This window comes from Clarias gariepinus, chromosome 19 (genome assembly GCF_024256425.1).
Source record: "Clarias gariepinus isolate MV-2021 ecotype Netherlands chromosome 19, CGAR_prim_01v2, whole genome shotgun sequence".
In the NCBI taxonomy this organism is placed as follows: Eukaryota; Metazoa; Chordata; class Actinopteri; order Siluriformes; family Clariidae; genus Clarias; species Clarias gariepinus.
This window is the reverse complement of record NC_071118.1, coordinates 13,640,197-13,663,318: the sequence shown is the minus strand read 5'-3', so window position 1 is coordinate 13,663,318 and position 23,122 is coordinate 13,640,197. Positions and strand designations below refer to the sequence as shown.

At 38.0% G+C, this 23,122-nt stretch overlaps 1 protein-coding gene across 4 annotated transcripts in view; it reads left to right on the top strand.

Moving 5' to 3' along the window:
• rimbp2a (RIMS binding protein 2a) overlaps positions 1-23,122 on the top strand; it is a 75,324-nt gene that overhangs the window by 15,616 nt on the left and 36,586 nt on the right. For 2 of the 4 annotated variants that reach the window (XM_053479068.1, XM_053479066.1), the window contains 2 exons: positions 14,015-14,098; positions 22,473-22,562. The gene's annotated coding sequence lies outside the window, so the exon portion shown is untranslated. Of the gene's footprint in view, positions 1-7,706; positions 7,784-14,014; positions 14,099-22,472; positions 22,563-23,122 lie in introns of those variants that run through there. The other 2 variants (XM_053479069.1, XM_053479071.1) reach the window with 2 other exon arrangements.

Genomic DNA, 23,122 nt, shown 5'->3' with positions numbered 1-23,122 from the left:
TTATTTGTCCAAGTGTGTGTGTGTGTGCGTGCATAAAGCATTTTTATTTGTCCAAGTGTGTGTGTGTGTGTGCGTGCATAAAGCATTTTTTACATTTTGTGTTCAAGTGTAGTGACTGTTCTTAAGTAACTGTAAAAGGCTGTAGCAGTGCAGGAGATGAATCTGTTTAGAGGAGAGATTCCGGTAGTGTTTCTGTGTGTGTGTGTGTGTGTGTGTGCATGAGTGTTTAAATGTCATCTTACACAGTAGCCGCCCTGCTCCTGCTTCTGCTCTTGATTCTCACGATTCTTTTCAAAGGTAAATTTGTTTTATTTTTACTTCATATTTTGTATTAATTCTTTTTATATGAAGATTTTAGGCTGTGGAACAAATTATCAGAGTTTCCATTATTTCTGATGAAGTATTTTGATATACAAGCACGCTTTTAGAACAAATTATGCTCGCAATCCAAGGTTAACTGTTTTTTATTGTATTTATGTGGTAGCCAACATGCTTCAGTAGGTGAACTGCCTAACTGGAGGATTTACTGTAGGTGCTGTCAGATCAGAAAGGTTGAGATTGATGCAGATGCATATTTAGCATTTTTTAATAAAGGCATTGCAGACAGTCAGTTTCAAAATGTGGGGCAGAATCAGAATCCGAAGCAGACAAAAAGGTCAATTGATGAACAAACAGGGTGTCAAAGGCACTCAGTTTAAAGCACTCAAGAACCAAAAGACAAAGCACAGTCAATACCAAGGGATCTGATCAAATCACAAAACAGACTTGATGTTCAGTTTGCACTTTTGCAGTTTAGAGGACATTGGTGGTGCAGCAGTAGACCAGGCAGTGGCATGATGCGTAATGCTATCGAAAACCAGTCAATATTTACCATGATGGTAGTGTTATCCTGTGACCCAGGAAGGTCTGTGATAAAATAGCAAAGCGCAACCAGGGGCACTGGTTCATGGGACCTTGGTTTGGGCACAGAAGATACAAGATGAAACAAATCATGTCAAGCCACCAATACACAGACTTGAAGAAATGCTACGTAAGCTATAACATCCTGATTACCATTTTCCTACTGATAAAGTACAATACTCAGATGCCTTTCAGAAGCAGGATTGGTAGGCTGAAGTCTGGGTATGCCAGAACTATAGAATTTGTAAGCATATCAGTGAGTTTCTACAGTATTCCCTAGTGCTCACTGTGTTTCAGGACAGTTGATGACCCTTTGGCTTTAGGCAGTAAGGCTGTACTGGTGATATCCCAGGTTTTAGTTAAAGCTTATATAACAGTTTGCTTTGCATAAGAGGTCCTGGATGTAGCTACAGTAGTAACTGAGAATATCATCCACCTCATCCACCAACAGTCTGAACGGGAAGGGGTTTAACCGTTTGTGAATGCACAGCCTGTAAGTTCCTTAGGTCAGTGTGTCCACCTTTTGCAGATACAAGGCAAATTTAAAGGTAATTTAAACAGGGAATACAACATATATCTTTGGGTGAGTTCAACATCTTTTTTAAACTACTTTTGAAGGTGGTGGTAGCATTTAAGTGGCCAAATAAGCTTCTTACTCACTAATATAATTCCCTGCGTGTTATAAATGCCATGAGATGTCCCCAGCATTCCATCATGAACCCTTGATGATGAAACACTTTCTCTTCACCAAGGATTCTAAACCAAGAGAATCCCTCAGAGTGTCAGTCACTTTCTGTTTTTATCGTTGTGGATGTCTGTCAAGGATTTAAAAAAAAAAAATTTATTAGTAACCAGAAATCATAGGCGTAATGAGATATTATGTTTTGTGGAAACAGTCAGCCATCCATTTGGCAGAAGCTCTTGGATGTTCTCTACCTCTACTGACAATGTTTTCAGAATAGAAGAACAGGCTTTCTGAACAGGTATGCTGTGTTTGAGCTTAACCCACTAAAAAAATCAAGCCTTCTCACAGCATTTTATTGACATTTAATCTCCTGCTGCTCCTTATTAAGTTGAGTTGCATCACCAGGTGGCTGTCACCATCATAGCACGCCATTTGATTCAGCTTGAGAAGCAGTGACTCATGCCATGTTTATTAGTTAAGTCAGGTTCCGATATTTATGAGAGGCTGAATGCTACCAGCTGAGGATTTCTTAGGCAGGGTGATGTCATGTTTAGTTTGGTTTTCTATAGGCGCAGCTTCTCATTCTATATTTTGAGTAAACCCCCACCTATTACAAGTTGCTGTAACTGAATACAGCTCTCCTCAGGTTCAAGCAGCACTAAACATTTAGATTGATCAAGCGGAAGTGGCATTTTCCAACCAGGTTACTGTTCGCACTTGTATTACTTTATCTTTCTGTCATGAGGTCTACCAGTTTTGTTAGTCAGTACAAAATGGACAATAGTCAGTGCCGTGTCATTGGGGATACACAGAGTACCACCTTAAACTTGGACTAAAGTGGGTGCTAACCTATGTGGTTTTCCCTGAAACACAACCTTCGTCACAGTAAAGCTGATCAGTAGGATTTCCATGAGTAATGAACGAACAAAGAAGGGTAGATTAATTGATAGACTCAGATCTTCGTTCCATGGTAAGTTTACAGTAATAAGGACCCAACCATCAAAGACAATAAGATATTTATTCATAGCACACACACACCTCATTCTGGATCTCTATGAGCCCTACGAGTTCAGAAAAGGTCTAGGACCAGGACCTCTCTATTAGGCTGGCTTGGATTGTGTAAATGGCTTCCCTGGGGATGTAGCTTTTTTTCTTTAGGTATATTTCGGACAACTTACTTTATGAACTTACCTTGGTACCCCTCTACTGGTAAAGCAGTGTCTGCAGTCCAGTTTCGGTTTTCTGTTTTCACAGCCTTTGTGATTGTGCCTATGGGTATGGTTGACTGTTTTGCATTTTCTTCTTAGTGCGCCATGTAAAGCTGTGTGTCCTGGGCATTGTGTTAAAGCCAATCCCCGAATCATTTACTCTCATCACTGGTGATTTTTATGACCTCTTTGAGGATTGTTTCATCTCTGTGTTATATGAAAGAAAGTGTTTCAACTCCCTGCAAATGTTTGTGCTTTTGTTGTATACCTTTATATACTCTCGGCTGGAATACACCTTGGACTGTAGGTTATACCTGGTTCCATATTTAAATTGCTTTGATGAAACCAGGGATCTTTGCTACAGCCAAATATCATGATGGAGGAATTGCTAAGGGGACTATTGCTCTTTCTGGCTTGTGCACATTAGCTATTGAAATCATTCTCTGCTTCTTTTCCCTATGTATGACTGCAGAAATCCCTTAAGCTTACAGTAATTACTGTCGCATCTTTGATAAACATGATCTTAAAATGTCCTGGTTTAATGATCGTTAGCACACATCTCACAATCTCAGAATTAGTGAAATTGGTATTTATCCCTGTTTCTATCCACATACACGGGCTGTTATAACTTATGTAAGACGAGTGATCCCCAGATTTGGCCTTTTTGAACAGTACATACCTGTTGAGGGGCGCAGCTTGTGGGAGCTTCTGGCTGTGCTCCAATGTGGTGAGGCACCGTGCTATGAAGCAGGCTTTAATCTTCCTTATTTGGCAAAACATTAAGATTAATATCATAATTAAAGGTAACTGTTTCTGTGGCTAGCTGGGTGTGTATTGTGGTATCCACAGCAACAATTACTACAAAAGAAAGTGACACATGTGGTTGTGACTTGTTGCGCCAATTCAACTGGTGACAGGTACAATCAGTGACTTTGTTCACGTTTGGCTTGTGTAACGCCCCAGTAGTACTGATGAAATATCTAAAGCAACATTTTTTGAGCAAAAAGAGTTTGCTATAACACTGTGGGCAGATTTTAAAAGTTTCTTCCTGTACATGAAGGAACTTTGAACTGCACTTATCAGTCTCTTCCTTTCACTGTCAGCAATGGGGATGTCCTTCATGCTCTTGTACAACATGATACTTGGTTGCAGTATCAGCCACATCTCTACTGTCACAGGGTCACACTTCTCATGGAGCACAGCGATCTCTCACCTTCAGGCACCAGCGCCAGGCATTTCGCCTACGGCTCTCTGTCGTAGGTTTCAGGATAAGCTTGTGGTCAGTCTAAAGACCTGATCCCTGACACTTCCCCGAGAACCTGTAATAGGTCTGTGGTCAGATGTATAATAATGCATGTAAACTCCAGTAAAATCATGCAACATTTTACAGTGGTCTGGTTTCTGTCTCTCACTTTACTGTCACAAACCAAATTCGACCATGTACACCTCTTACAGCTACGTATACGACTATACAAAAACAATGTAAATATTTTACCAAATCCATTAGCTGGTGAGCTGGTGAGTTTGTTCAATGCTATTGATTGAATAAGAAATCCCTCTGAGCAAAATCAAAGATGATATTGGTCTGGTTTCCTTGCTTTGGCCAGACTTTGCCAGCTGTATTTCAGCAGTATTCATGATTGTAAGAAGATTGATCAGCAGGTGAGAACTTGTCCACACGATGTAACTTTGTAAGGTTTGTCACCATATCTTTGTAAAAACATGGCTCCCACTCCAGAGTTTGAAGTGTCTATCTCACTCACTTACGCATTGTCTATACTGCTTTATCCTGTATGCAGGGGACCTGGAGCCTATCCCAGGAGGCTTAGGGCATGAGAGTCCATAACAGGGCACACACATATACACTACAGGCAATATGGGAATTAGCCTAATCTGCAGGTCTTGGGACTGTGGGAGGAAACCCACCAAGCACGGGGAGAACATGCAAACTCCATGCACACAGAGATGAGAATTAAGCCTGGCTGGGAATTGAACCCGGACCCTGGAGGTGCAAGGCAACAGTGCTAACCTACGAATCTGCTGTAAGAACAGACAAACTTAAGAAATAATTTTAGCTATTTCAATAGGGTTGGAACAGGCCTTTCATACACTTTGGAAACTTTTTTCTTATAGTCCATAAATACCCTCTGCAAACTGATAATGTTGTCAAGGACTGAGATAGTTATACATACAATTCACATTTCTCCAACTTGACATAGAGCTGGCTTACCAGCTGTGTCAACATGACACCGACTTAATGTGATTAACACAAGTGTTAAAGGAGGGAGAGTAGATCAAGATACTATTAATGTAGGCTATTATAAATTTTCCAAGCATGTCACTGAAAACAATATTAATGAGACACTGGAAAACACAGGGGGTGCCAGAGAGCCAGAGGCCTGATTCCTCATCTAGAAGTGATTATAAGACAATAGTCCAGATGGCTGTGTCCAAGCAGAGAGCAATTCTTGTGAGCTAATTTAAAAACAGGGCTATTTTACGTTCTTTAGAGAACCCATCATGATAAGCAAAGTTAAGGAAGTATTGTAGTAGGAAGTGCTTGCCAAGCAATCTATTTCAAATCCTTAACAATGCTGGAGATGCATTCCCTGGATGTGCCAGTCGAGGCTTTAGCAGATTGCAAGGAGATGACTACATGCATAGGAGTATAGTCAAATGTTTGCATTATTGAAATTTTGCAGCCATAACAGCTTCCACTCTTCTTGGAAGGCTGTCCACAAGGTTTTGGAGTGGTTCTGTTGCAATTCTTTTCCATTCATTTTCTAGAGCATTTATGAAGTCAGAACTGATGTTGGACAAGAAGGCCTGGCTTACCATTTCCATTCATCTCAGAGGTGCTTGATGGGTTTGAAGTCACGGTGCCAGTCAACTTCTCATCACACCATGTCTTTATAGTTCCTGCTTTGTTCAAGGGCCTTAGTTAAACGTTACCACTTTAGCAGATTCACCACGATGGTAGTTGGAAGGATGGCATTGTCCAAGATGTCTTGGTATGCTGAAGCAATAAGATTGCTCTTCACTGTGGATTGAAACACCCAAATTTAATAATCAACAGGTTTGGCATAATTTGCCAAAATTTCTTTAACTTTTTTTCTTCTTTTTAATGAAAGCTTCAAGGCTGATTGGTGCGCAAACAGCATCAAAAAGAGATTTAAATCACTCAACAATGAGAAGACAAACCATTGTCAATATCAGGATATCAGATCTCACAAAACAGGTTTGATAGGTTCAGGTAGTGAATACTGAGTGTTTATTCACAGTGAGCACGAGTCTATGGACTATTCATAAAGCCAGGGAGAATAAGAGAAAACAGGTGTGCATGATTAATATGGATTCCTGTACGAGTGAGAATAAATGAATGATTATTAAATATGTCTTATTATGAATAAGACTATTAAAATATTATGGTGATAGGATAATTAAAGCGATTGTTTAAGATCTAACACTCATCGCTCTCACTCATCTTCTATACCGCTTTATCCTGTATTTAGGGTCGCGGAAACCTGGAGCCTATCCCAGGAGGCTTAGGGCATGAGGCAGGGTACACCCCACACACACATACACACACATACACACACTACGCGCAATTTGGGAACGCCAATTAGCCTAACCTGCATGTCTTTGGACTGTGGGAGGGAACCGGAGTACATGGAGGGAACCCAAAAAACATGGGGAGATCATGCGAACTCCATGCACACAGAGAGGGGAATCGAGCCTGGCCGGGAATCGAACCAAAATTTTACACAACTTCTGATCATTAATAATGGGCATCATTAACCTATTTATGCATAAATCCTTAGTATAAACATTTACAAGAGAAAACTCCATAAATTTGGAAATTTCCTTATTTCCTGAGTGTGTATAAATTTTAACATATGAAGACAGATTAGCAGATGTGCTTATTCACAGCACCTTATAATATAAAATAAGTGCCCTGGATTAATGTACACAAAAAGTTACTCACTATTCTACTGAATCATTAATAAATCATTTTACTTAATGTTGGTAAAATTGCAAAATTTTTGTTTTCACGGTCAGTTTAACATTATCTCAGTGTTAGCTGTAAAAAGTATAACATTAAAAAATATATATTTAAGTTATAATGTTATTTCAGTCAGTTTTGAAAACACTGTAACGGGAGCCGTATTAGATCATCGATTTTGAACATCACATGAACCACTCGGTATACCTGTAGTGTAGTTGCAATCCTCTTGACACCTGTCACATGCGTTACTGAACAGTCTGATGAACATCCCCTTTAGCAGAACGCAAATATGCAAATAATTTTTATAATGCAATCCTATGGTAGAAAATAATTTCAGCTTTTTATGGCTATCAAATGTTGAATCTTCTATACTCAAAGGCTGAATAGTTTTCAACCGTACTTCGGTTGTGCACGCTGCAGCTGGACCAGATCCGTGTATGGCATCGTTTTACACCTCGTCATGCAGAGCAGACTGCAGACTTTGTGGGATTTCCCTCTCGCACAGATGCTTCAAGAGAGAAAGCGAGAGCTTTTCCTTCTCTCTCGTTTTCTTTTTTTAGCACTGCACACAGCGAGTGAGTGTGTGAGAGACATTAATCGGACTAATTAGGCACCCTAGTTAGCTGTGGTGGCTTTTGGCACAGGAGGAGAAGGGCCATGACTTCACCACCTCCTGAGAAAGCTCGTTTTTTTTATCACCTCTCTCTCTTTCTCCTTCTCTCATTCTCTTTTTATCTTTCACACAAACACACACACACACACACTGGGGGAGGTGGGAGGAGGATGCAGGGGCAGCCATAATGCACGGTGGGGGGAGCTCTGCAGAGAGAGCAGGAGAGAGAGAGAGGGAGAGAGACAGAGATACGCAGGCCCAGTACACACTGACATTAACACACCCAGAGGAAGCAGCAGAACGAACGACAGGAGAGGAAAGGAATATCCTTATCTTTCAGACAAGATGCTGTGGAGAATAAACTGACACAGGTAGACATTTCTTTCTCCCCATTTTTCTCCCACCTAGATTTTATTTTCTTTATTTTCTTTATCGTCCTTTTCAGCATATGTTCCTGCAGCATGTGAGCAGCTCTGGATGAGAACAAAAATGCATGAAGTTGATCTACCCTTATGTATAATTTAATATAAAGACATTTGTATAATTATATGTCATTTCCACTTTAGTAAACACTCCACTGTGGCTCGTGTTGTCTTGCGTTTCGTGTTTTGTCTCACGCCTGATCGATCGGCACAGAGGATCAATTCTTGGACCCTTGTAACCTGAAACGTTTCACAGCATCTGTTTGGTTGCCATGGTTACAGAGGTAACCACCATGAAAGAGTCTCGTATTCTGTGTCCTTCGGTACTCTGTCAGCTCAAAATTTAAAAAAAAGGATCACGGTATTGTTTTTTTTTTGCAGCCTGTTCTGTGAGAAAACTTTTCTTTATATTTGGCTGCAAATTAAATGCAACACGGACCCTAAGCTGTATCGTCGGTTCAGCCAACATGGAATGCAGTGTTTCTTGGTGAGCCGGGAACTTCTTTGAAGTTTTCTTTATTATAGTCTTTAGCGGGACACACGTGCCTCACAGAGCGTTTGAATTTTAAATTCTGAATTCTGATTGGTTTGAAAGTGTTGATTGATTAGTGCTGCTGCAAAGCAAAGGTTTATATTAGTACACTTATTTTAATCAAGGGGTCTTGTATTGCAGACACTCCACATAAATGGATTAAAGAAAAAGATTCACACTTTTTTTACATGTTCAAGCTTTCTTTAAGGAAACATTTACGTCACATTAATAGAAGGTCAGTGCTTTCTAATAATCAGATGTAAATTTTGTGTAAAATTGCTGTGTGGTAGAAGAGAAATAATACACATCAGGGTGTGCTGCTACAGTAAAACAATCAACTATAGAGCGGTAACAGTTTATCTCCATTGTCAGTCAACCCAGTCACTCAGTATTATTTCACCGTAACAGCACCGCAGGCTGGTTTATTTCTTACATATTATCATATAGATCACTACAGACCGTAAGCCATGCCCCTCCCTGTGCCAAGTTCACCCAAGGAAGAACTCAGCCTAAGACTTTTTCTCTCTGACACTTTGTTTAAAGAATAAATGTTTTGTTTAAAGACTGATCTTTTAATACAAAATAATGTATTTTGGAATTAATCGTTTTATTTCATACAATACTGTTATCTAGAAGGGTGGCAGCACTGTGGTTTAGTTGTTAGTACTATCGCCTTGCACCTCCAGGGTTCGATTCCCACCTCACTTGTGTGTGCCGGGAGTTTGCATGTTCACTCCGTGCTTGGTGGGGTTCCCTCGGGTACTTTGGTTTCCCCCTACAGTTCAAAGACATGTAAATTAGGCTAATCGGTGTTCCCAAATAGACTTTAGTGTAGATGTGTGTGCCCTGCGATGGATGGGCACCCCATCCAGGGTGTACCCTGGTCTCCTGTGGTAGACTCCAGGCCGTCTGTGACCTTGCATACTGTTTAAAGTGGTATACACAATGAGTAAGTGAGTAAGTTTGATTTAGAAGGATATTAATAAGTCTAAAACTGACTGGTTGAAATTAGTAATCAACTTGATTATTGTATTAGGCTAATTAAGTGGCTTTAAACCTTTAATAAGCTTTCAGCTTAAAAACAAAATAAATGTTTGATATCAAACATATCCCAGATGATCGACTACATTTTGGTTGCATGTGTTTAGGTTTTACCTAAATTTGTTACTTAATGCTCTTTTCTTTCTAGTAATAATTATCTGTATTATAACAATAATAATAATAATAATATTTTTTAAGAGGCTTACAACTTATGATTTTTTTTATAGATAGACTACACTGATGTCTTAATTGTTAACAGGTTCCTGCCTCTTGAGACAGCTATAATTTTGCAGCAACAGGAGCAGAGAGAAAAAGAGAAGATTTACAGACAGGAAGCAGATGGATAGAGAAGAGGTCATGCAGAGTCACACACTGTCATGAAAGTCTGAGATTAAAGGAATAGTTCGACATTTTCTATCATAAAATCTCAGCATTGTATGTGTAATATGTGTGATCACTACAGACTCCCTGCTCTACAGACAGAAACGACCTGTTTACTTATAATTGCCGAGTTTTCTATTGCTAGATATTCATTTTAAATGAAATTGTAATGCGTTTATTTATAGATGATTCAGTCCTTAACTAATTAGAATTTGAAGTTGTCTGAATTACGATGGTATATGGATAACACCGAAGCATTAAAGAAGTGGAAAGTAAAAAAAAAAAAAAGGGCGGGGGGGGTTATTTTTGTCCCCTGACTGATTCTGAATGTGTGCGGTAGGTTTCAGACGAGGTTGTTTGTAGGAGGCGCTGATGGTCACAGCGAGCCACAGGTTTGGCACCGGGAGGCATGTGTAATATCTGAGTGGTGGATAAAACAATGTCACTCTTACTGATGGAAAAGCTCTGGTGGTGTAAAAATACAACATCACCTAAAGTAATGGACAACCCCAAACTGAGAAAAACCACTTCTGAAAAGTCAAGCATTTTTCTCTACAACCAAAATCGTTCCAGCAAACCATGCTTACTGTTAAGAAGCTGCTACTCGTAGAGCAAGACACACCCTCAGAGCAGGACATGCAGTACTGCAGTGACAGAAATAAAGCAAAATTACAGAGCAGACTGGACATAAGGACTAACACTTCGGCTGCCATTGTTCATAATCACTCCTAGATGGAAAACAAGCTCAGGGCTCAGATCATTCTGTATTATAAAATGAAAATAAATTTTAAATAAAAAATTATTTTCGCATTGAAAATAAAAAAAGACGAAAGTTTTACAAAGTTACTGGAAGAAATCATATTCTCCAGCACACTCAGTAAACCTTACAGCTGTTTTACTTACAGTACTGTGCAAATAGACAAAATATGAAAGTTCTTCTGGTAGCTTTAGGATCGTACAGCACTTTGGTCAACTAAGTTGTGTTACATATCCTAAATCTTCCACAAAATGGAAGCTAAAAAAAAAAAAACACAAAAAAGTGATAACACTTCTAAACTCGCTGGGCTTGGCCAATTTGGAAAATTCATAAGGCAGTGCATTAGTATGCTGTACATGGATCTTTGTCTGTATTTGCATTTAATGTGGAAGTGGTCATGCTCTAAACCAAAACCTTTTTTGACCCCCAAATCAGTCAAAATTACTAAAAATTATTTGAGTAGCATTTTAAGGTTAAAACTCAAAGTTAACATGTGAGTTAAACCGCCTTGGAGCAATTTGGAAAGGGTGTGTCAAAAATCCAGACTTGTAGAGAGACATTGCTTTCTTTTTTGTGCCTCATGTGGGCGTGATGTTTCAGACAGTAGCGGAGGCAGCCGGCGCTGATGGCAGCTCTTTTCTGGATCTCCCTCATCCTCATTTTCACCCTCCTCCTCTATCCTCCTCCTCTCCTGTTGCGCTAGTCCTCGCTCGGCAGAGCTCAGATGGTGCTGCTGAGAAAGGAAGACATGCGGCATGTCTATTTCCAAATCCCACGCCGTCTCCGTGTAGAGTCTCGCCTCGCTCTCCAGAGACTCGCGCTAAAGTACAGCGCTAATGCAGACGACACACTTCAGAGAGCTCGTAATGCCAGCGCCGCTTCCTGAGCAAAAATCTCACCACTTAATGGTTTAAATACAACCACCAACCATATTAACAAACATGCACATACAGTACATTCAATTCTAGATGGATTGGCACATCTTATAAAATATAAAAAAAAAAAAAGTTGAAAAAAGTCGGTACATTGATTCCAATTTTCCAGACAAGTTATGCAAGAAACTATTTAAATTGCATATAATATTTATTAAGCATGGCTGTCTCTCATCTCCAGGGCTAGGGGTTCGGATCATGCTTCTGGTCTGTTTTTGTGGTGTTTTGTTGGTCTTCTTTGGATACCCTAGTTTGGTTGCCTGTATATCAAAGACATTCGTTGTAGGCAGATTGATGTTTTCAAATCGATGCTCTCAATTTCTGATTGATGTTTTCAAGAGTGTTTGTGTCCTGGTTCCCTGAGATAGATTGGCACCCTCTCCAGGGTGTCTTTTGCCTTGTGCCCTGAGCTGCCTGGGATAGGCTCCCAACCTCTTGACCCTACACAGAAAATGGAAAACTGATAAAAGTAATGAATGCTTTCTTTTAATTGTATAAGAATTATAATGATGCATTTTCAGTATTATACTATTTATTGATCATTTCTGGATTAACATATTTGAACATATCACCTGACTGAATCTATTTAAGATAGTATGTTTGGATCAGTATTCTACACAGTCCTGATCATGCTTGAGTAAATGTGCATGATTTCAGCCTACAGCCATAAGCTAGAAAAGCTGTAAGTAAACATCAGCCCAGCTGTTTGCTCTCATGGCTATTGTTTCCACCTGAAGATGTTTCTATAGCAACAGCACAACCCCCTCAACCACACACACACACACACACACACACACACACACACACACACACACACACACACACACACACACAAAGACTGCAGATATACATGGACATCAGGTGCTGTAAATCTTTCTAGGGGCACTAAAGACTGTATCCAGTATATAACCCGTGCAGTTATAGTTTTGCCTGTAGATTTTTTTTTGTGTTTTCTCAATTGCAAAGGGAATAAACCTAGATATACAGTAAAAAGGGAAACCAAAAGCCATTAAAAAATGAAATATTTATGAAGTGTGGATGATTCTGGAGCAAATGTACTGGTTTGCGCTGTATTCTGTTATTCTGGTGGAAGTTAATGATTGTATGCCATGCTGATGTTACATGGAAACGATAAAGTTGCTCATAGCGTTTTTTAAAGGGACAAATAATTTTAACTTTAAAATAATAATAATTTTATATCTATATATAATTTTTCAGCATTGTTCAATGTCTTACTAATGAGAAATTAAGTATAGATGTAGTGGAGACAACAAACATTGGACTTAAAGTCTCAGAGTGCAATGCACCTGTGCAGTAAAGTTACAGCAGATACTCATCGGAGCTATTTAGCATTATTAGCATGAAATGTGAAGCTTTAGAACCTGTCTTTGAGCAGAGTGGATAGATAAGGACATGAGAGAGATGGACAGGCTAGATGTCTAACACGCTGCTGCATTGATCTCTTTAGGTGCAGATGAATTGACCATAAGAAGACAGTTCAATGGTTATGTAGTAGTTGGAAATCTTCTTAGATTATTATTTCTTAATTTATTCCTTCAGCTTTATTATTTCTTATTCCTTCATTCAATTAAAGGAATAACAGTGATGATATGGAAATAAAATATCCATGTTGTCTTCCTTTACTTCCTTTACCTAAAAACATCTTTTTAGGAACTTGTATTTCCTACCACAAGTAAAATTTTGTATGTGTGCAGACTACTTAATTTAATACTTTAAAGTATTGACAGGAACTTTAAAGTCATTTAGTTCATCACGTTCTTCAGTCACTCACTCATTTATCTTCTATACCGCTTTATCCTGTATTCAGGGTCGCGGGGGACCTGGATCCTATCCCAGGAGGCTTAGGGCACGAGGCGAGGTACACCCTGAACAGGGTGCCAAACCCATTTCGTTCTTTTGTTCAGAAAATAATTTTTTATATTTTTAATAAACAGACCCCCTACACGTCTACATACACAAATTTAAGCTATAGTTTCAGTAATGGTAATATTATAATGCAGCTAAGAACATATCATGATAAACCGAATGAGCAGCTCACCTCTCATATCCTCTGGTCCGAATCATTTGTTCTTTAGTCACGTGACTCTCAAAGACGCCATGCAGTGCATTACACAGGAAATGGAATCGAGCTCATCTCAGATCATCTGGTTCTTCTCATGAGTCTTCTCACAAGTCCTATATCACTGCATAGCGTCTAGAGAGTCACGTGACAAAGAATGAACAACTCAGACTAAAAGACACATAAAAAGATTTCTGTGTAATTCACTACATATCATCTATGGAAGTCACGTGACAAAAGAAGACTCAAAGGTAACTACTCGTTTCTGTTTCCTGTATATAACCGACAGAGGTTTTGCGATGCCTTGCGTATGCGCCCCCAGTAGAAAATGAACGAATTACTCTGAGTCACGACCCATCACCATTTTTAAAAGCTTATATATTGTCATAGGGCAAGTGTACAGAAGTTGAATTGAAAAGTTGAATTTAAAATTTTGTTGTCTGTTTTTTCTCCGCAGGAAACGGAAGTGAGTGAGAGGAGAAAGAGGTGTCAGTTTCTTGAGCGGGAAGTGAAGAACAAGATCTTGGCATGCCAGAGTTTGGTAAGTTTATCAGCTCACCTGTATTGCACATCACTTTCAATTTTCCTCTTAAATGTCAGTGTGCAGTTGTGAACTCTAACAGACAGAGTAGAGCAGAAAAAGGTCTTCTCCTTGTTTTTTCCTTTTCTTCTTCTTTTCGGCATCCAAGAGTAAAGTTGCTTCTTTAGGAACTCATACTATTGTAGATTATAAATATTTAAAAAAAAAAAAAAAAAAAAAAGAGACTGAATCAATTGCTCTTGATTCATGTTCCGCAGGCAGCTGCTAGTTTCTCAGAAGCCATTGGTCCAGTTAAGGTGAAATTTGATGTATAGAGTAAATAGATTAATGAACAGCCATGGCCACTACAAGCCAGTCAGCTTGTCTTTACTAAAAGTAAATGTTGTACTGAAGTCTCTTTGGTGTTCTTGATCAGACCTGAGAAAATGCACTTTTTACAAATTATGCAAGATTAGAGATCAACACAACGCAGCTAGAAACTTCTAACTGTGGAAGAAATATGAATGCTAAGCTCGTGTAGCTATCTATCTAACTGTCTAGCTAAGGATGATGGATAACAGCGGTTGCCATGGTATGAAATATTACATTCTGGCACGTCTCTTTGCCTTTAAATAAATCAGAGTACTTTAAGATGATGATACTAAAATGCGCACTTACATCCAGTAAGTAATTTGCTAGCGGTGGATGAGCCGTTATGTGCTAAATTAACAACAATAAATAGTTTGTTGCGATATATTAAGAATTTATTAAGCTAAAAATCAGTTACTTTTCAGCAGTCACAAACATACACATTGTAATGTCCTAAATATCCAGAAGCCAGATTTGCTGTTGTAATTTTATTTAATCCCCTTCATGAATCAGAGGTGGCTTAGAAGCGGACATGGACAGGACAGCAGCAAGGATTAAAGATGACACGCTGGATATCAGGGGTTGTCAAGGCAGAGAGGACTCTGGGAATTTATTGTTATGTAATTGGAACTGGCCTTTGTGGACAGAGCGTCCTCACGTCAACTTTTGGTTATTTATACCAAACACCTTGCAGGGGAGTGGAGTAACGGCCAGCAGCAGGGTTGCTAGAGGCTACAGTTTCAACAAGGAGAATTGATCTAATATACAGTATATTATTATGGGATTATGCTAACCTAAATATAGGTTTATTAAGCCTATTTCTAGAGCCTTTTAATTATTTCAAGCTTAAAAATGTTTTCGACTGGCAGATAATTTGCCGCATTATATTTTTATTATACTTTTTTTTTTTACATAAATGGTTTGACTGCAAAATATATTTCTCTAAAACTATTCATGAATCAGCTGATGCAAATTTAAACCCCTGATATCCAGTGTGTCATCTTTAATCCATCCTGTTGTCCTGTTTATGTCTGCATTTGATCTAAATAAGGCCTAATCCTGGGAGTAAAATTTCTGGTTACAAGTTTATTCACTGTCTGCAGCCATCTACTCTTCTGATTTTCAAACACCTGGCATGTGACTGGGTATGTCAGGGTGGAAAGGCAAATGACCTTATACCATTGATTAGGTATAACAGTCTGCATGTGGCAGGTTAGGTTTATTTACAAAAAAAAAGTGAAAATTGTCCTTTGATTTTATTATTATAATAATAATAATAATAATAATAATAATAATAATTATTATTATTATTATTATATATTTTTGAGTGAGTTATATTGGCAGAAAATTGCCCTACCAACAACTGGGCAACATTTAAAACATTATGAAAAGTCCAATTTACAATGCAGCCACCTCCTCTACCAGTTGCAGTAGTTGGTGACTGCACCTCATCATAATGACAGTTATGACATAATGACCATGACAGTTGGGGAAACTGCAATGGCTCCAAAATCCATCACTTGCATTTAAGCTTCGGCAGTTGCTATTTTGCTCAGACAGTAGCTTAGATTTATTGAATGCATAACAGAAAGAAGCACTGCCATTAGCTCTTAATAATGAGTTGGATTTTGTAATGCACGATGTAATGTGGTTGTTCGCTGACAAATTTAGTTATAAATGTCTTAACAAGAGATGTATAGCGTTAGATATATTTAAATGTAAAGGTTTTGCTATAGACAACCTTGCGTGAGAAAAACTAGTTGGCAAAATGAGTAAAAGTTCAAAGATTACCTTCAGTTATAGCATTTTGCAATCAAACCATTCATTTTCAGGAATATGGATTAACATGCTAATATGATGCAAGTTAATATCGCTGCATTAACATATTACATTTATTCAGTATAAATGAGCACTTGAGTCTGGTGGCCGTTATTTAAGCAGCAAATTCTCAGGAGGAAAATAATTAAGTCGCTAAAGAAGTAAAGTATACAGTACATTTTACAACTTTTTAAAGGTGAGTGAAAATGTAGCAGTGTTCCAAGGCCAAGATTGACCCTAATCCCTAATATCTAATGTTGTTTGAGTGACTGAGCTGTATATACTGTATACGCAACATGCAGTAGTTTATTTTCGGGTTCTGTGTTGGTGGTACAATGCAAACTTGCAGAAATATGATGTTCGGCCTCCTGTATGATGCACAAATGTCAGCTGGAGAAATAATGAGGCAGTGATTTACTGTGCTGAGAGGCCAACCATGCAGCTGCTCACTCGAGTCTGAGAGTTTACAGTCTCTGTTTGAGGTTATTTAAGGTTGTATATGTTTGTAACCCAGTGTTGCTATTTTTTCACCTGCTATTCAGTTACTTTTTACACAACGCTACTGATGCGTCATTCATACTAGTCAGCTCTTTGATGTGAATGTTGAGTGTAGAGTAATATTTTGTAGGTGTAGTCTTAATCAAAATTGTTCACAGAAGCCTATTTTTCCAAGTCAATATTGTTTCTAAGCATAAAATAATTTATTTAAATCCAGCTCTAGGTCATATTGATATTTGATGTTACTTTCATGGATTACATGCACAGTACGGAAAATAATGTTCTCCTGGTCCATGTCCAAAGTTAGATAGTAATGTACGTTAGCCATAATTCAATTCAATTCAATTCAATTTTATTTATATCGCGCTGTTAACATAAGGCATTTTCAGGAAAGAGCTCTACTGAATTATTTAATTATTATGGAAATAAGTTTAAAAGATGTAATGGAAGATGTATGAATTATAATTATTAGTTAGTCCCTGATGAACAACGATGGCAAAGAAGAAACTTCCTTAGATGACTATAGGAACAATTCTTGAGAGGAACCAGACTCAACAGGGAACCCATCCTCATTTGGGTGATATCGGATAGCAGGGATCGATTTGTGGTCATACTCTGTGTCATAAGAGCCGGTCGTCAGGTCGAAATAATTATATATAGTAGAAGCTGCTTCACTACATAAAGTAACAGCTCCTGGCACACTAGCTTCCATCACTGTTTTAGGTACTGTTTGATTTAGGACGATGCACGATGGATGGATGGATGGATGAATGGATGGATGGATGGATGGATGAATGGATGAATGAATGAATGGATGGATGGATGGATGGATGGATGGATAGTTAGAGTTGATTGAGGCTGGACTGAAGATAGCTAATAATTATCTTTATACTGTTTTGTGTTACACTGAAATGTCAGCTGTGACTGAATCAGCTGGAACTAATTGACTTAAATGATTAGTTTGAGAGAAGAACGAAACCCTGTATACATACTTGTATCTGAATATCACCTTCATCTCTGGTTAAGACTTGTTTTCAGTGATCCTCCAAGTGCTCTCCCAACTCTTCATTTATTATAAGTAAACTGATTTTATAAACTCTCCTCTATTTGTGGAGAACGTTTTTAGCAGGCTAATAAATATTAATGAAGTTAGCCTTATATATTAATCACTAGTGGATGACTTAAGAAGGTAAAAAAAAAATGTTTCCAACAGAGACAAGAAGTATGAGGTAGGTATAATCAGGAATAATTCGGTGTAATCAGGTGACATTTAAAGCTCTTTCTGATGCTCTTTTTCTCAGTTTGCCCCTTGGTTCCTGTACCCTTTTAATTGTAACCCTGTACCCTGAACCCCGACTGTGCCCTGCCATAGTATAGTTGAGCTGAGCTTTTCTTAGAATCTGCAGGAACAAGTGCCACACTTGGAGCTAAAGTTCAGGTCACATTGTCAGTCTTAATTTCTCTCTCTCACTCTCTCTCTCTCTCTCTCTCTATTTGGTAAAAAGTCAGAATGACCATCAGTGACTTTGACTGTGCCATGGTTGTTAGTGCCATGGGCTGGATCTTAGAAACCGTATCTCATGGGCTTTCCACTCAAGCACCAGTCTGTTGAGATTGCGCAGAACTAAATGGATCGTTGCTTGGAATGTCATCGCCTACTCTTTTTCCAATCTCCAGTTGTCCATTTTCTGTAAGTCTGTGGTCACTATAGCTTCAAATGCCCCTTCTTGACTGAGAGGAGTGGAACCTGATGTGGTTTCCTGCTGTTGTGGTTTACCAACTCAAGGTTCGATGTGCTGTGCATTCAGGAATGCTTTTCTCCTGACCATGGTTTTAAAAAACAATTAAACAGTGGTTTATTTCCATGACTGTTAAGTGATAGAATTGCAAAACATTTGTAAAAGACAAACTCTCTTTTCATGTCAGTAAAGTCATGCACTACTACTGTGAAATAATTTTTAATTCTCGTCTACAACATAATTTTTTTCCTTAAAGATAGATTTGAAATCCCTTTAAATTTGAGAGGCGCGGCTTAGCGAACAGGACATGGGACGCAGTCAAAGTAGTGATTCTGAATGTTCCCTATGGCCCTGGTTTAATTACTGTAAGTGTTTAGTTTAATGTATGTTTGTTTTAGAACCTAATGTGTGTTCTCAAAAAAGATGACAGCCTTCCATTAGCTTTATAACATAGTTCCAGTGTAAAAGTAAATAAGTAAATTTCAGACAACAAGCGTACACTGCCTGACTCCCCATAAAAATCACACACTTTAATATTTAGTTTGCCTGCCTTTAGCTTTGATAATAGTATATTATGGCGGCCAATTCATTTTGTAAAATGATTCTTCATGCCTTTTACGCAAAGAAAATATATATTTTTTTATATATTAACTGTCAGTATATTAAATGATTTAGTGTTTTTGCTACACCAACTGATACTACTGTAACTAATAATTAACAGAAAAAAAGATATTCATAAAAAAATATATTCACAATAAAAGAATAATATATTGTATTAATATATTATAATATATTGAAAATATATTAAAAGACATTTAAACATATATACTGTATTTATGTGTGTAATTTTATATTCAACGATATACTTCATAATATGTTGAATTTGATTGAATATATCTATTTCTGTATTATTATTTTTTTTACAATATGCTTATATGTTAATGTAGTAACAGTCGAACAAAATGGACTTTATGGGCATTAATCAGAGCACACTGACAAAGTAAAAGTGTGTGTACAGTATAATTCATAAACATGTACAAAGTTTCAATAATGTTTCAATAAAACAATTATAAGTATAAATATAATGGTTTTTGTCTTCATTGCTATATATATATATATATATATATATATATATATATATATATATATATATATATACACTACCGTTCAAAAGTTTTAAAACACTCTCTAACTCCATGATGGTTCCTGATTTTTATTTCTTTCTACATTGTAAAGGAATGCTGAAGGCGTCTAAAAAATGCATTAATCTCCTTTGAACAGTTAATGGTGAGATGTTTCTGTTACTTATGCTCTGTAAAGACTTCATAACGCCTCTAATCTGAGGTGCACAAGCATTTAAGTGATCTTTGATCACGGTAATTCATAATTTTTTTTTGACCTTTGTACTTTTTTCCACAAAGTTGACTGTTCAGTAATATCTCAGGTTTTAATAACACAAGGGTTGGTTTGTAACCTGATTCCATTAATGTCAGCAGTCTTTTTTTTTTCCCCCTTTTTTTGATGCATGCATTTATGAAGCAGATTTTTTGTTTTATCTTGACAGACAAAACCCATTTGGACTAAGTTGTAGATCTGAGTATGTTTGATTTTTATTTCTGAGCTGGTCTGATAAGATGGAACATGATGTCATGAATGTTCCCTGATGAATCTTCAGAAATAAATGTCCTCGCAGGAGATGTGTGCCAGGCCATGTTGTGTTCAATGTCCCAGTTTACAGAAGCTGTCATGTCTATGCTGATACTCCATGTGACACACAGAGTCTGGTTCAGTCTGATGATCATGAGGACGCCAGACAGAAACAGGGCAACTGATGCACTTTGGCATATGAGGGAATCAGAAGGAGATGGAACGCTTAGTCAGAGCCAGACGAAAGTGGGTGGCTTTAAAGGTCCACTACTAAACCACAAGTTCCCTAAAAACTCCTGTTTTGCTTTTCAGCAAAAGAATACTTCATTAACAGCAAAGTCTGTCAGGAAAGTTACTTATATATACTTCGAATTGTCTATACTGCTGTATCCTGTATAGAGGGTCGCAAGGGGCCCAGGTGTAGGGCTGTAGGGCACAAGGCAAGGTACACCCTGGTCAGGGCACACACTCACGCACCACGGGCAATTTGGGAACGTGCAAGGCGACAGTGCTAACCATTAAGTTACCGTGCTGTCTATACTTTGTATCCTTTTTTTTAATGCAGTCTTTATTGTTTATTAGTTTTAATAGTTTTTTTAATTAGTTTTAAGTGTTCTAAGTACTTAAATAACATACAAAAAGTATTACCTCTGCCTGTGAGACAATGCTCAATCGGTACACTGTATATTAAATGACCACAATTTACTTTAACAGGTGCTGTATTCACCTGACCATAACAATGACTGGATGCTGCTGATTGGTTTCTCCATCTTTTTATGATTCCTCTGTTATTTTTGGGCAGTGTGCGAAGTGCATGATGGCAGACGGAGGGTGCATTGCTTTTAATAGCTTTTTCACTCTCTTGGCACATTAAATGAAGGGTGACAAAGTTGAGATCATTTGTAGTTTGTGCAGGCTAAAGGGATTTGTGCCCTGGAGGAAATGTTATATTTACTCAGCTTATAAGTCTGCTGCTGCTGTATTACAGTTTGGCCTGTTAAGAGTTATTAAGACAATAACAACATGGTGAGCACTACAATAACCAGTACAATTCGCTATGCCTGTTTTAAAATATGTTGTATTGTTAGTGATTATCCTCTGTTTGAATTGGGACAGATCTTTAGGTATGACAGCACTCCTAATTATAACTAGACTTACATTACGGTATATGTTCAGCTGTATGTGGAAACTTGACCATCACAAGCAGATGAAAATCCCTTTCCTTTCCATGGCTGTTAGGATATGCTTATTCAGCCACAAGAGTATTACTGAGACTAGGAACCGACGCTGAACAAGGAGAACTGGTGTGCAGGCAACTCATCCAAAAGGAGTTCTTTTTTACTAGCATTCCAATATTTGGAAACCTTGTCCTCATGGACCGCACTTAGTCATAGTACTTTGCAGGCTGATTTTATCCAGAGCAACTTACATTTTTATCTCATTACACATCTGAGCAGTTGAGGGTTAAGGGCCTTGCTCAAGGGCCCAACAGGGACAACTTGGGGGTTGTGGGATTTGAACTTGAGACCTTTTGAACTGTAGCCCAATGCCTAGTCCAAGTAAATAACGTTTATAACGTTAAGTCTCATAACCTTTTCATTAAGGTTAATTAGAAAACTAACCCAAGGTGGGATGTAGAGCATTGTGTCATAGTCAAAGGCTCAATCATAAAAGTGGTATGTGTATTTTCTTTGGCCCTTAAGTAATGTGAATGTCATTCAGTTTTTTCTGCTTGGAAGATTACGAATCCCTGACACTAGAATGACAGAGTTATGTAAACGGTATCTGTCCTGTAGGCTGCTGTCAAGTAGTGTTTCATTTTTGATGTCTCCTATAATTTCAGTCAATCACATGAACGTAAACTTGAAGGGATGATGTATTGTGACTACATTGCGTTACACTTGCATGGAGTGAATATGTACACGACACATCACTGACTACGATATATTTAATTATAGGCTAATGAACATATGCTAATGTTTATTGATATGCATGTTCATTTCATTGGTATACACTGGTGGTTCATTCTGTCTGGTGGGCACACTGCGCAGATGTAACACAATGATCAGCTTCAATCATACCTTCAAATTTACATTCATTTACATTCATCTGAGTTATGCAAATGGTGTCTGTCCAGTAGGACATTGTCGAGTAGGGTTTTATTTTACTATTTAACATTTTTTCTGAAAACTTTTAACAGTGTAATACTGATAATACCATACTGACAAATTTCTCGGCCTATAAATTTGCATGCTAAATTCTTCACCCTATGCTTTACTGCATTGCACAAAGATAATCAGTTGCTTTTTGTTTCTATCTGACAGAAGCATGAGCTCCAACGGGCAAAACAGGAACGGAAACGCCTCAATCTGCAGCTGTTCAGTCACAGCCTGAAGGCGGAGCAGTACGAGGAGGTAAGGGTTAATCGACAGATCGTATGTCTGGTTCTTACTTTGCTCTTAAAAAGTTTCGTGTGGCTTTCACTGCTTCCATCTAGCACAATCGGACACCATGATCTGATCAATAACCGCTAATAACCTCGGTCTGATGTGAGCTCAACTAGTAATTCGAAGAAAACTGTCCTCAAGTGTTTTCTGTGAAATGAAGCATGATTAAATAAGTAAATAAATAAAGTAATTAAATAAAAAAATCCCACAGCTAAATTTTAGGCAAACCTCCACAAAAGAATGGCGTCAGATCTAGTACATAATCCCACAAATAAATATAATTGTGATGTAAAACATTAAAAATGTATTGGAATGATTATGAAATGATTATGCCTATTTATAGACTGATGAATCTACAAACATTTGGTGTGGACCTTTTAGACCCTGATGTAATTTGCTTCATAAATTTTATTCACATTTTAAAATAGTCAAATGGCTATTTCTATAGCCCGTCTGATGTCTCCTTCAATTTTAGCCAATCACATGAACGTAAATCTAAGGATATGACTAAAAGTGACTACAATGCA